This window comes from Taeniopygia guttata, chromosome 7, assembly GCF_048771995.1.
Source record: "Taeniopygia guttata chromosome 7, bTaeGut7.mat, whole genome shotgun sequence".
In the NCBI taxonomy this organism is placed as follows: Eukaryota; Metazoa; Chordata; class Aves; order Passeriformes; family Estrildidae; genus Taeniopygia; species Taeniopygia guttata.
In genome coordinates this window covers 10,473,511-10,484,798 of record NC_133032.1, presented here as the reverse complement: position 1 = coordinate 10,484,798, position 11,288 = coordinate 10,473,511, and the positions used below count along the sequence as shown (strand labels likewise).

Sequence of the window (11,288 nt, the reverse complement as noted above, 5' to 3'; positions counted from 1 at the left end):
GTCTCCCAAGCAAATTTCTGCCTCCTTTGGGACTGCCCTGCTTTCCCTCCACCCATCCTTCAGCACCCTCCTCCCCCAAGCCTCGCACTGTGCCTGTCTGCAGCCACAACTCGATATTGGGTTTCAGCAGGCCTCCAGCTGACCCGGTGCGTTCATCCTGTAAAAATACTGCTGTGCTGTTCATCTCTCTGGTTACTCCTGCCTCCTAACAGGTGGGGCAGGCAGCTCAAAGGGGGAGGGCAGGATGGGAGAGCTGCCTTTTAGCTATATGCCCTCCTCCTCGGGAAACAAAAAGCCCCATTTGTTTACTCCCCCAGCTAAGTCCCCATGGTCTTCGGGTTTTCAGAAAAGAGCTTTGTGTAAGTCTGTTTTTTAAAGTTCAAAACCGCTGGAGTCAATGGATGGACATGAACAGCACTTGCCTAGCTGAATTTCCAGCACAACCTCTTTCTGTTTAGATGCAGGCCTCCATCAAATTCCCAGCTGACTTATGTGATCCTCTCATCGCTGCAGGAACAGGTCGGAAATTTAATTAATCTCAACAAATTCAGTGCTTCCTGATTGTCTCTTGGGCCAAGAGCTGCCCTTTCTGGCTGCTGGCTCTTGAGCTTTCAGTCTTGGTTGCTCTTAGAGAGTAGAGAAAGACGATGGAAACAACTACCAAATATCAAAACATTTTGAGTTCCAGATACTTCTATTTAACTCAGAGTAGTGGGTCAAGTTTTAACAGTTTGCAACACGGGTGTGTTTAGATCTTAACTCATTGGCTTGTTCCATTTCTGCGTGATACAGCCCAGGAGTATTGTTTGAAAGTGCAGAAGTGTTTCCTCTTGCTCTTGATAGCAACTTTACATTTCTTTAGAAATCAGGGAGTCATGAACCACTTGGTGGCCGAGATTTATCTAGGTAAATAAGGAAAAGCATAAATAGTTTCTACATAAAACAGGAGGGATTTAAATGTACAAAGCCCATAGAAATTCTCAAAGAAACAAAAATGGAGAAACTCCAGGGATGAAAAATGGCCACAATCTTTCTAAAAGCAGTTAGCAGCCAAATAATTAATTATAAAGTTACATAGGAGGACAGCTGAAGAAAAAGCTAGATATGAAACTAGAGAATTTTTTTCCAAGCCCTCTTCCCATCAATCAAAAGAAAAGGCTTTGAAAGAAAGTATGCACACGAAGTGAATGTTTGGGAGGGAGATATTCACCTTCATCAGCCTGCAAATATCTAATCCACATCTAGAGTTGGAAAGAGAATATGTGTAGTGGGTTATAGCCTGAATTTTCTTTGTTGCCTTTCACATACCTCTATTTTCTAATGTACTAGTCCAAATGAGAATTACCCAGCATAGAAATGCTGTATTCTTAAAATGACCAGGTACCTGACTGGTGATTTCCTAACTCCCTAGTAGTCTGTGCTGTATCTGATACATCAGATTCAAGAGACCTTGGATGGAGACATTGAGAGGTGGGGTTTTTTCATACTTCCTTGCAAAGCTGTAATGAGGAATTTTTTGACTGCTTCCACCTAACAGGGGAAAGATATTGATTGGCATTGACTTTGTCACTTATAAGGCACAGCGGTCCTCAAAGGTAAGTGATGTAGCAAGACCGAAGGGGAGCAGCCAGAATGAAGGAGGACTTCAAGTCATTTTGTCATATGAGGACGTTTTCTGTGCCCTCATCAAACAACCTAAGTACTAATATTTCTACTTTTTAGTTAGTAATCTTCGCTGTTGACCTTTCTGCATTATGCTCTATTTCACAATGAAAACCATAAAAATTAATCACCTTCCCTCTCGTAATTTTTCTGCTCAAGCAGTTCTACTTCAGAAATATGGCCAATGGGAATTAATGTATTTTTGAACAAACACGGAGTTGTTGATGAAGTCTGAAATATAATTCTACATATGCATAGTTGCAGACTCTTTTGGAAGAAGAAATTCAATTCCTGTCTTTTATTCATCCCCGTTTTCATCAGTGCTCTTTAAGTTATTGTTCCTCACCTAAAAAAAAAAAAAATCTGCAAATTATAAAAGGACAATTATTTGTCTTTCATTTCCATAGTGCCTAAGTGAAGCACAAAAGACTAATATATGATACTATGTGATATTTGTTTCTACTTCACAGGTAGAAGAACATTGTGTCTCTTTATTCTTCTATGTCTCTCATGCCTGTATTTCTTGGAAAAGGGAATTAGATTAGTTGCTGAGAATTTAATAGCTGTTGTGTTTTAAATTGACCAATTTTCACAAAATTTCATCAGTCCAAAGTGGTCTAAGCAGTTGAAAATAAATGTATTTTCCCTTTTCCAGTAGTGATCACTTTTTTCAGACTTTCATTCTCATTTTTGAGATGAAAGTAGAGTGGAAAGAACCACTGAGTCCATTACCAAACCCAGTGGTGTTTTTCCTTTGAAAATCATCATTTTGAGTACTTTGAAATCATAAAGCAGGTGATGTGATCTACTGTGTTTGTTCTTGCTGTGCCTGCTTGGCACAAGCTTCCTAAAAGTCTCAGGAGTTACTCTGCAGATGAATTTGTTCTGCAGGGGTCTTCCATTTACTTTGATTTATTGTGATCATTCAATGTGTATTCTCATTTGGATGGCCAGGGATTTACACACATAGCTTCCATTAACGCTAAAGGGTGATACCATTAAGACAAATGTACAGTTAATCTCTGGCACTGTGGAGATAAAAATATCCCTCAGAGAGTGCTCTGGCTGGGCTGGAAACATTCATTATCTGAGTTGCATTTCGCAGCATGAAGCACCTTTATAGGCTGCTTTCTAATTTTACTGCCCCTACCGTGTATTTCTTAGGGGGAAGGAGAAGAGAAAAAGGGGACCTATCCATCGGAGAGATGAAGGAAATAGAGATTGCTTCCTTCAAACCCCAGTGCACAGACAGTGTTTCACATGAATAGCAGAGATCAGATGATTTTTGATCTCTTTCCTGGATCATCATCATCATTTCAGAATTGCCTCAGAACACCAGGACACTTGCTACTTTTATTTTAGTAGTATCACAGTAGCCCTTGGAGATGGAGCTTCCTAATCTTTCCTCATGTCATGCCAACTAATAGACATATGAAACAAGAGATGATCCATAATCAGACCCTACAACAGACAAAGGAGTAGAGCCTGGTGTGAATCCAAATCTTAAGAGGCCAGAAGCATCTTTTCATTGCTCCTCATCTACCTATAGTTCAGCATGGTTTGACATCACTGGTGTTGAGTACTGCAGTGTGTTTGTCCCAGGTAAGTGTAGATACTTCACCACTATCAAGCAAAAGTATGCCCTGTCTTCTCCAGCAAATCATGGTCAGGGAGGTCTATCTCACAGTTCTTTTCTCAAGTCTTAAAATGAGTCTCTGCATGATAAAGTTCATTTCCATGCTTTCCTAACTGAAGAGATGTTATTTCTGACCTGTGAACCATCCTGCTGCAGAGCCCCCATAGCATGCCTAAAATGCCCAAAGGAAATGGTGAGGTGGACTTGTCCTGTTAGACCATCACAAGTAACAAGAAACTGAGGTAGTACAATGCAGAATAGCAAGGTATTTCCTCTTCTTTCATCTTTTTCTTCTTCCCTTCACAATTTCTCTGTGTCTCTTTTACAGCCAATAAAATTCATTGAAGCAAGCCAGAGGAAAACAGCTTGGATGTGTCTACATTAGAGGCTGGCACTAATTTTTTTCTCAATTGCTTAGTGAAGCCACTTATATCATCAGCATAGGCCCAGAGACACTTTGCTTTGGGCAGGAATTGTGCCTTTGGGTTTATTCTGTCTACAACTTTATTATTACATTGGACATTGTGACGCATCTTAAGTGGTTCCCTGTGCTCAGCTGTAACTGAAAATGGTGTTTAGATAGTCCACTAGGCTCTCTTGCTATGGTAATATGGATTCTGTATTTCAAACACCACTAAACAGTTTTCCATTTGGGCAGGTGATTCCAAGTATATAAATGCAAAATATCATTCAACAACCTGACCCAGCAAAACTCCTACAAATATTACAAGACTCCCAGAAAGTGCAGAAAATAAAATGTTCTATGTAAAGAGTGAATGAAAGCAGTGAGGAGGAGGAGGAGGCAGGGAGTTGTCATTTAATTGCTTTTAAGGCTTTTTGTCATCTTTTTCTCATATCCCCCCACCCTGCCCAAGACCAGAATATCCTGCATGTAACAGAATCTGTTCCGATTAGAAGGTTTTGTTACAGCTGTAATAAGCTTTCACACAGGAAAAGTCCCCTGAGACCTATATTTCATCTCAGCTTTCCCTACCGCATGAAACAGAGGGTTTGATTCTGGAAAGCAGAGATTGAAATTCCCTCCTCCCGCACTCAGCCCTGGAAAGTAATGAGAATTGACAATTCCAAGGCTTGCTGTGAAACTAGCGTGGTCTGGACAGAAACTGCCTCTGTGATAACAGGTTTGGGAATGTTTCCACTTTCATCTGTTTCTTTATTATTCTTATTTATTTTTCTTAGGCTTGTGATTTAGGGGAGAGATGGTGGGATGAGGAAAAAGAGGAAATAAAAAGGGAGTTGGTAGCTTGGCAGCACACAGCCTAAATCTAAACACCACACACACTATACCCTGGAAAAACCTGGACCCTATACAACAATTTCTGTAACACCATCACTTGGATAAACCAGCAACTTACTTGGAAAGAATCTTTGCTTTCCTAGAATTCATGTAAAGAAGAGATAAAATGACCTTGAGCGATGGCAGCTTTCCTTGTAAAATACATTAACTCTATCAGAGCAAGTCTTGCTGAAGATCCCCCTTCATCCATCCTGTGGTGAATCAGACAGGAAAACAGCTCTGACAAAATCCTGCCAGTGGGTCTTATGGCACTAACACCATCATGTTTCACCTCTGGCCTCAGCTGTAATGGCTTAAAATGGAGACTAAAAATTTCCAGTCAGCGTCATTTGTAGGCATTGACAAAAAATGCAAACTTGATTTGACCCATTTTTAGTCTTCCTCATTCAAATTATGACTTTGACACACTTTGTTGCCCTTTGAAATGAACTGGCAGTCCAGTTACCATGAGGTCTGTCCCAAAGTGGCAGTCCCTTGGATTGTTCTCCTGAACTATTTCTGTTCCCATGGTCCTGCAGTAATGATTTTTAAGAGGAAAATGAGGATTGAGAGAGTCAGGCAGCAGCCAGACAAATATGCTGTGAAACTGCCTCAGAAACTATCAGTTGTGTGAAGAGTAGAAATGACTGAGCATGGACTCTGAGGCATAATGTTATTTGGCTGGAGTTTCTGGTATTTAAAAATAATGTTCTCCCTGCTATAATTTTTCCCTTCAGAAGGTTTATTTTCCCTCTACCCTAGTTGCCTATTTTCCCAATACTGTAGGATAACAATACTTCTTTCCACCCTCTGTCAATTTTGATCAGTGAATAAATTCAATATTATTAGTGGGTGATTGGCAAATGGAGTGAATGGTAACTCCTGCTTGCTTGAAAAAGAGTATGTAAGAAAATTCAAAGTGGTCATGGAAGAACCTCTCTGGGATTAATTTTGAGAGGATAGATAAGAGGGGCCACTTGGGAGGGAGAAGTAGCAGCAGCTGAGGTTTGGATACTTTTTACTGGTTACTCTACACCCAGATGTTTTGCCTGTAAGAAAAATGTTTCATATTTCATATTTCAGCATATTTCTACAAATAGAGATTCTGACAGCTTTCACTTTTTTTCTCATTTTCAGATGTTGCTCTAAGACCAGGTGCTGCAAACCTTTTGGAATTAACTTCATGCAGACCCCTTTCCCAAAGCAGAGGTATTCCAGCTTTGATAAGACAACACTGACATTCACCTTCACTATTCAGTTTGTCACCCTTTTTGCTCAAAAATGAGGACTTTCATCCCTTTCTTGTACACAGGCCTGGGTTTCACCCAAAGCTGACTGTGTTTCACTGCCAGCCAGGCTGATCTAGTGGGATGAATGCTTTCTTCTGCTTCATCAAGGAAAAGGAACTTAAACGATCAGAACTTGCTGAGAAAATTCTCCATCTTTTCTATGCATTTCTCAGCTGTCATCACTCTGCAAAAGACCATTTAACACAACTTCAGCAAGACCTTTGAAAGAACAGCAGGGAAGAGTCTACCTGCTGAGCCCTTGTCCCCTGCTGAGCCTGTAGCTGGTTGGGAACAGAGCTGCTGCACCTTCATGCATTTCTTTGGAAAGAGGGAGCAGTGTTAAAATTAGAACTGGTAGTGGAAAAGCAGCAAGGAGCAGGAATTGCAGGGAAGGGGGAACAGATGTAGGTCTCCAATCACCTATTCTGTATTAGGGGTTTGCACGGCTGGGAAATGCAGAAATAGATGGTCTGTATACTCCTTTCCCTACTCCTTCAGTCCTAGGAGAAAGGTGAAAGAAACAGTTCTGCAAAGCAACAAAGTCGTGATTTAGCAAGGCCAGAAACTTGTGCAGCAGCTCTGCAAGGGCTCATGCAAACACACACACCTTTGGCTGCTGGAACCTGTTTGGCTGCCAGAGTGGACATGAGCCAGAAGACCAGGTCACCCAAAAAAGCCAAAAAATAATAAAGAGCCCCAGACCTACAACAACAAAAAACAAGAAATAGCACACAGTACTCCTCCAAAATAACAACAGAATCAGCCCCATGATGGACACATTGAAGATAAAGGAGCACCCACCAGGGATGTATTTGCCCTGGTGTAGTAAATTCACTTTTGGAAGAGTTGCCAGCAGGGATCTCAGATTAAAATCTCTCCTGCAGTAGGAAGCACCTCCAGGAGCTCAGCATCTCCCTTCCCTTCCCCACAGTATGAAGTACCATTCCAAGTCCCAGTGTGAGACTTGAACCTGCAGTGACCTCCTGAGCCCTGCAGTGAAGGATGCATGAGCCAATGAGTCATGTTGACTCTGGCTTGGATCTAAATGGGCCTCTTCTCTCATACCAGAGAAACCACGTTCACACAGCCACCGAAGTTGCCTGTATCGGATAACCCTCAGTGCAGGAGTTGGGTGGTGCTAGTTGCTGTCATCCTTGCCAGGAGGGAAGGGGTGAGCAATGGGGTGGGGATATCAAAACCCAGTTAATCCAGAAGTTACATCCTCTCTGTAATTTAGGGTGCAGGAGAAATTGTCATCCAGTTTGAATGGTAGAGACTAAACTAACCCTCTGGTTAATGAAAATGATGACTTCTCTTTCTCTGTGGGTGGTCTTTTATTTGAGTGAACAAGGGATTGTTCACTGCAAGGGATTGTTCAATACATCTTTTGAGATGTCACTTTTTACTTGCCTGTCCTGTACACAACCAAGTCACCTTCCAGGGCTTTTTTGTGACATCATGAAGGTACCTTTGGGCATTCCAAATTGCCTCCTGCTGTGGGGCAGATAGCGAAGTTGGTGGCTACTCTTGGCTCACCTTCTCCATGCTCCTTACAGATCTCCAGCTTCCAATCTCCACATCCCCTCTGCAGGCACTGCCTAAGTGAAACTGAAGAAAGGTGTGAGCAGACAATCTCCCACAGAAATCCTTGGAACTGAGAGTAGGAGTTTATGACCAAACTGGTGATACTCCTGTCGGGGAGGCAGCAACTTTCAGATGAGACCAAGTGAACCTCCCAGTCATAGATGCCATGAGAGGGTCTGTGACTCACTGAGAAAAAGGAGGGAAAGGTTATTTCCTGTCAGGATGCCAACTTGACACTATATAGTAGTGATTTTTACCCACTGCTGAAAAGCAGGCTACTCTCAGCTGGAAGGAGCAGCTGGTCAGCAGGACACTTAATCACACTTCACTTGAGGTGCTCAGATGGTTGAGAGTTTAATGCAAGATAATACTCCATGTCTGCGTAGAGCATTCTGTATCCAATTGTAAATACAGGCTGATGAATTCCAGTTACTCATGCTGATATTTGCCAGGACACTGACCATTTGAAACAGAGGTTATACTCTGCCTGATTCTCTCTATCTGCCTGATAACCAGCAGGATATTTGTGCTAGAATATTTTGCTTTTGCCTGCCCGCTTGTCTTTCTTTTGCAGCTGAACAAAGAGAGCATTGTTTTCATTATATCAAAACTGATTTAACATTGATGGGCTTAAATTACCAGCTATACATCAAGGGAAGTATATATCAGCCAGACCAACACCTACTTTTTCAGCTCCTGTACCCACCCATTTCCTGTCCCCCAGAAATATGTCAGCATCTACTCACAAGCCCTCTTGCAATTCTGAACCCTCCCTGATGCTCTCTGTTACTTATTGACATCCTTAATGGTCTGCAAGGGAATGCAAATTGGTATTGATAGGAAACCTGAGAAAGCAACAGAGAGATTTATCCATCATGAAAACACTAGTTTTTCCTTTCCTTATTCATATTGTGGTTCATTGGGCTGTCATGTAATGCAAATAACATTCATGGCATTAGCTTATACTTAAAATAAATGCTTCCTGTGGTTCTTACATATCTCCATTTCATCATATAGCACCTGAAAAAAAAAAAAAAAGGAAGGAAAAAACTTCATTGCCTCCTGTGCTCCACTGATGCATATGTTTATCCTGCAGACATGAGTGCGTGGGCTGCACAGCTGTAATTCTGGTTTCTGTGTACTGTGTCTTTAAGTATGAGTAGGCAGCCTGCCTGTAGGGCTGGGATGGTGCAAATCTGGAAAGGCATTCAAGAGAAAGGAGAAGGAGGTATCTTTTGCAATGTCATTCCTGTAGGAAAGCACAAGATAGAACAAATTCAATGGGAAGCAAACCCTTCAAGTGAAACCCAGGTTCAGTGTTTATCCAGAGCAAAAACAAACAAACAAAACAAAACAAAACAAAAAAATAAAAAAAAAAAGAAACAAAGAAACAAAAAAACCCCCCAGATAAATTTCCCCAGCTACCCAGCCAGGGCTGTTCTCTGAAGAAACCTCTGCTCCAAGAGCTGGCTCTGCTGAACAGCCAGTTGGATGACCCTGCCTAAGTCTGGCTGTTTATGTGGCCAGCAGCCCCATGGCAGAGCAGGGTGGCTAACACTGCACAGATCCTCTGGCCACTGACAGCCCAACTGGTGGGTCTCCAGTACACATTGCAGTCTCATTCTCCATGCTCACCTGCAGGAAGTACCAGGCTGGCTGGGGTTCCTTGTCTGCTCTCCCATCAAGCACACACTTCTCCCTTGTGCTGTGCAATTTCTTTAACCCACCAGTGTGAGGGAGTCCCATGCAGATGTTCTGAGACAAGTCTCCAAGGAAGTTAGTTCCACACCACAGAGCAAAGAGCAGTTTGAGAACAGAATTAAGCACCTATAGCTTATAGCTCCATCACTCTCTTGGCTGCAGCTCAAACTTAAAATGGCCTGTGCTTGGGTTTGAGACAGGCTGAACTTGGACTGACTCTTGATGGGATGGACCATAGCCTAAGGCATCATCTACAATTCCCACTTGTGCAGATGCACATGGACAAGAGCTTGGGCCCAGTTTAAGGCAATGAGCAAGTTCCTTCCCTGGCAGTCAGCCCGTGTCCGTGCCCACGCTCATGGGCCTGGGCCCATGCAAACATACCACAGTGCTTCCATAGACACTGTTCTGCAGCAGTTACACTCTTCTCCTCTTACTTTATATGATTTACAAACTCTCCATACCCATGCTATTATTTTCCTTTTTCCTTTTCTTTCCAAATGGAGAAGAAGGACTTGTCCAGAATCCAGCAGCAAGCCAACACCAGAACTGGGAGAGCAACCCAGCCCTTCTGACTCCAATGCCCCAGGCTTCGTCTGCTAGACAGGAGTGCTGGTCATGTTTGAATAATGACATTATCTCTGCTAGACTAGTCAAAGCCCAAAAGTGAGTAATTTTGTTCCATCATCCACTCCATAAGTTTCAATGGGTTGCTGCATATGTCTCCAGATGACTGGAGAAGTTACCTATAACACAGGATATTTTCTGTTCCAGTTATTGGGGCTTGGGGTAGGTTTACTTTGAAATCACAATTTTAAAAAAAATTATCAGATCCCTTGGGGCTGGTCGGCAAACATATTGCTGTCACTGCCACATGAATATTTGTTGCATGCACACATGGTCATTTCAAAGAAGCATTAGCAATAAAGGTAAAGAATATAGATCATATGCAAACTGGTTAGAAATGGATTGCTGTGGTGCTGTGCTCTACATAAGCCAGGAATGACATCAAAAGACTGCCTGGTCATGTTTGTTATATGAGATTTGGGCATATATTTGGAATCACTGCTCATACAGAGGTCAGCGAGGGACAGAAGACGCTAGCTGGTTTTGATTACTCAAAAAATAATGGTTTATTAATATGATTTAGGCGTATCCACAGGAGAAGACACAGATGTACTAGATTATTTAGTTGACTCAGTCAAATATTTAGTTGACTCTGTCAAAGAAGTGGCCAGAGTGTAAATCTCTCTGCTCCTTTCATCTCACACAGCAGGAATCAGAGTTGTGTGTTTGTCAACAGGGGACTGAAGCCATGAGTCAGCATTCAGCAAATGCTTCCAGTCCTCTACAAACAGTAACTTTACCACTTGGCAGTTTTAGATAACCTTCATGGGGGCAGAGAAATGCCAAATAATTTTATCTTGGAGCTTAAGGCTCCAGGAGCAGTGGTGGACATAAGTTTTTGGTGTTCCTTACCTAAAATAGCAGCATTTTATAGACTGTCTTCTTCAGATGAACCTATCCTGCCATTAGGACACACGAGATGTTGTATACCTGTTGTGTTCCTCAGCAGGCTCCTGAGGAACCTGTCCATAGGCAGGCAAAGTTAAGTTAGAATCTCTGCCTCCAGGACATCCATCTGAGCCATTGCGAAAGACTCAAATACAGGTGTGATTTCAGCTATGTTTGTCAAACTTTGTGACTTTGCAGAAGCTGCACCATGTTGGCTCCAAAACATTTTGAGGGTGAAAAGCTCAGAGATCTCACTGCCTCACAGCTACTACGTCACACATGGAGACTAAGTCTCTGCATTTTCACAGCTTTATGACTCTGATTTCTATTTGTGCTCATAAACAGAGAACCACACTTGGCCTGGTCTCCTGACAATGCTGAATTCCATTTTTCAGGTCATGTCTTAGGGATAGGTGAGGGTTTTTACACTTGTCTTTCACAGGTGACAATCACCTGTCAGCTCTCTAAGACACCTTTCTAAAGAAGTATACTCCACATGTCCACCTTTGCTTCCCTGAGAGGGTTCAAAGGCCAGCACATTTCAGAAGTGATAAGAGCTCTATCCAATGCTTGTGCTGTTATGGTTTGAATTCCCTCTCTTCAG

General features: G+C 42.3%; 1 long non-coding RNA gene across 4 annotated transcripts; it reads left to right on the top strand.

Moving 5' to 3' along the window:
* Positions 1-244: 244 nt before the first annotated feature.
* On the top strand, positions 245-8,462 carry LOC115495937 (uncharacterized). Of its 4 annotated transcripts, XR_012056952.1 has the most exons (5): positions 245-359; positions 459-519; positions 1,538-1,595; positions 2,827-3,264; positions 5,733-8,462. It is a non-coding gene; the product is annotated as an uncharacterized lncRNA (long non-coding RNA). The 4 variants fall into 4 exon arrangements; XR_012056951.1 differs by lacking the exon at positions 1,538-1,595; XR_012056950.1 differs by having other exon boundaries at positions 245-519.
* Positions 8,463-11,288: the final 2,826 nt, after the last annotated feature.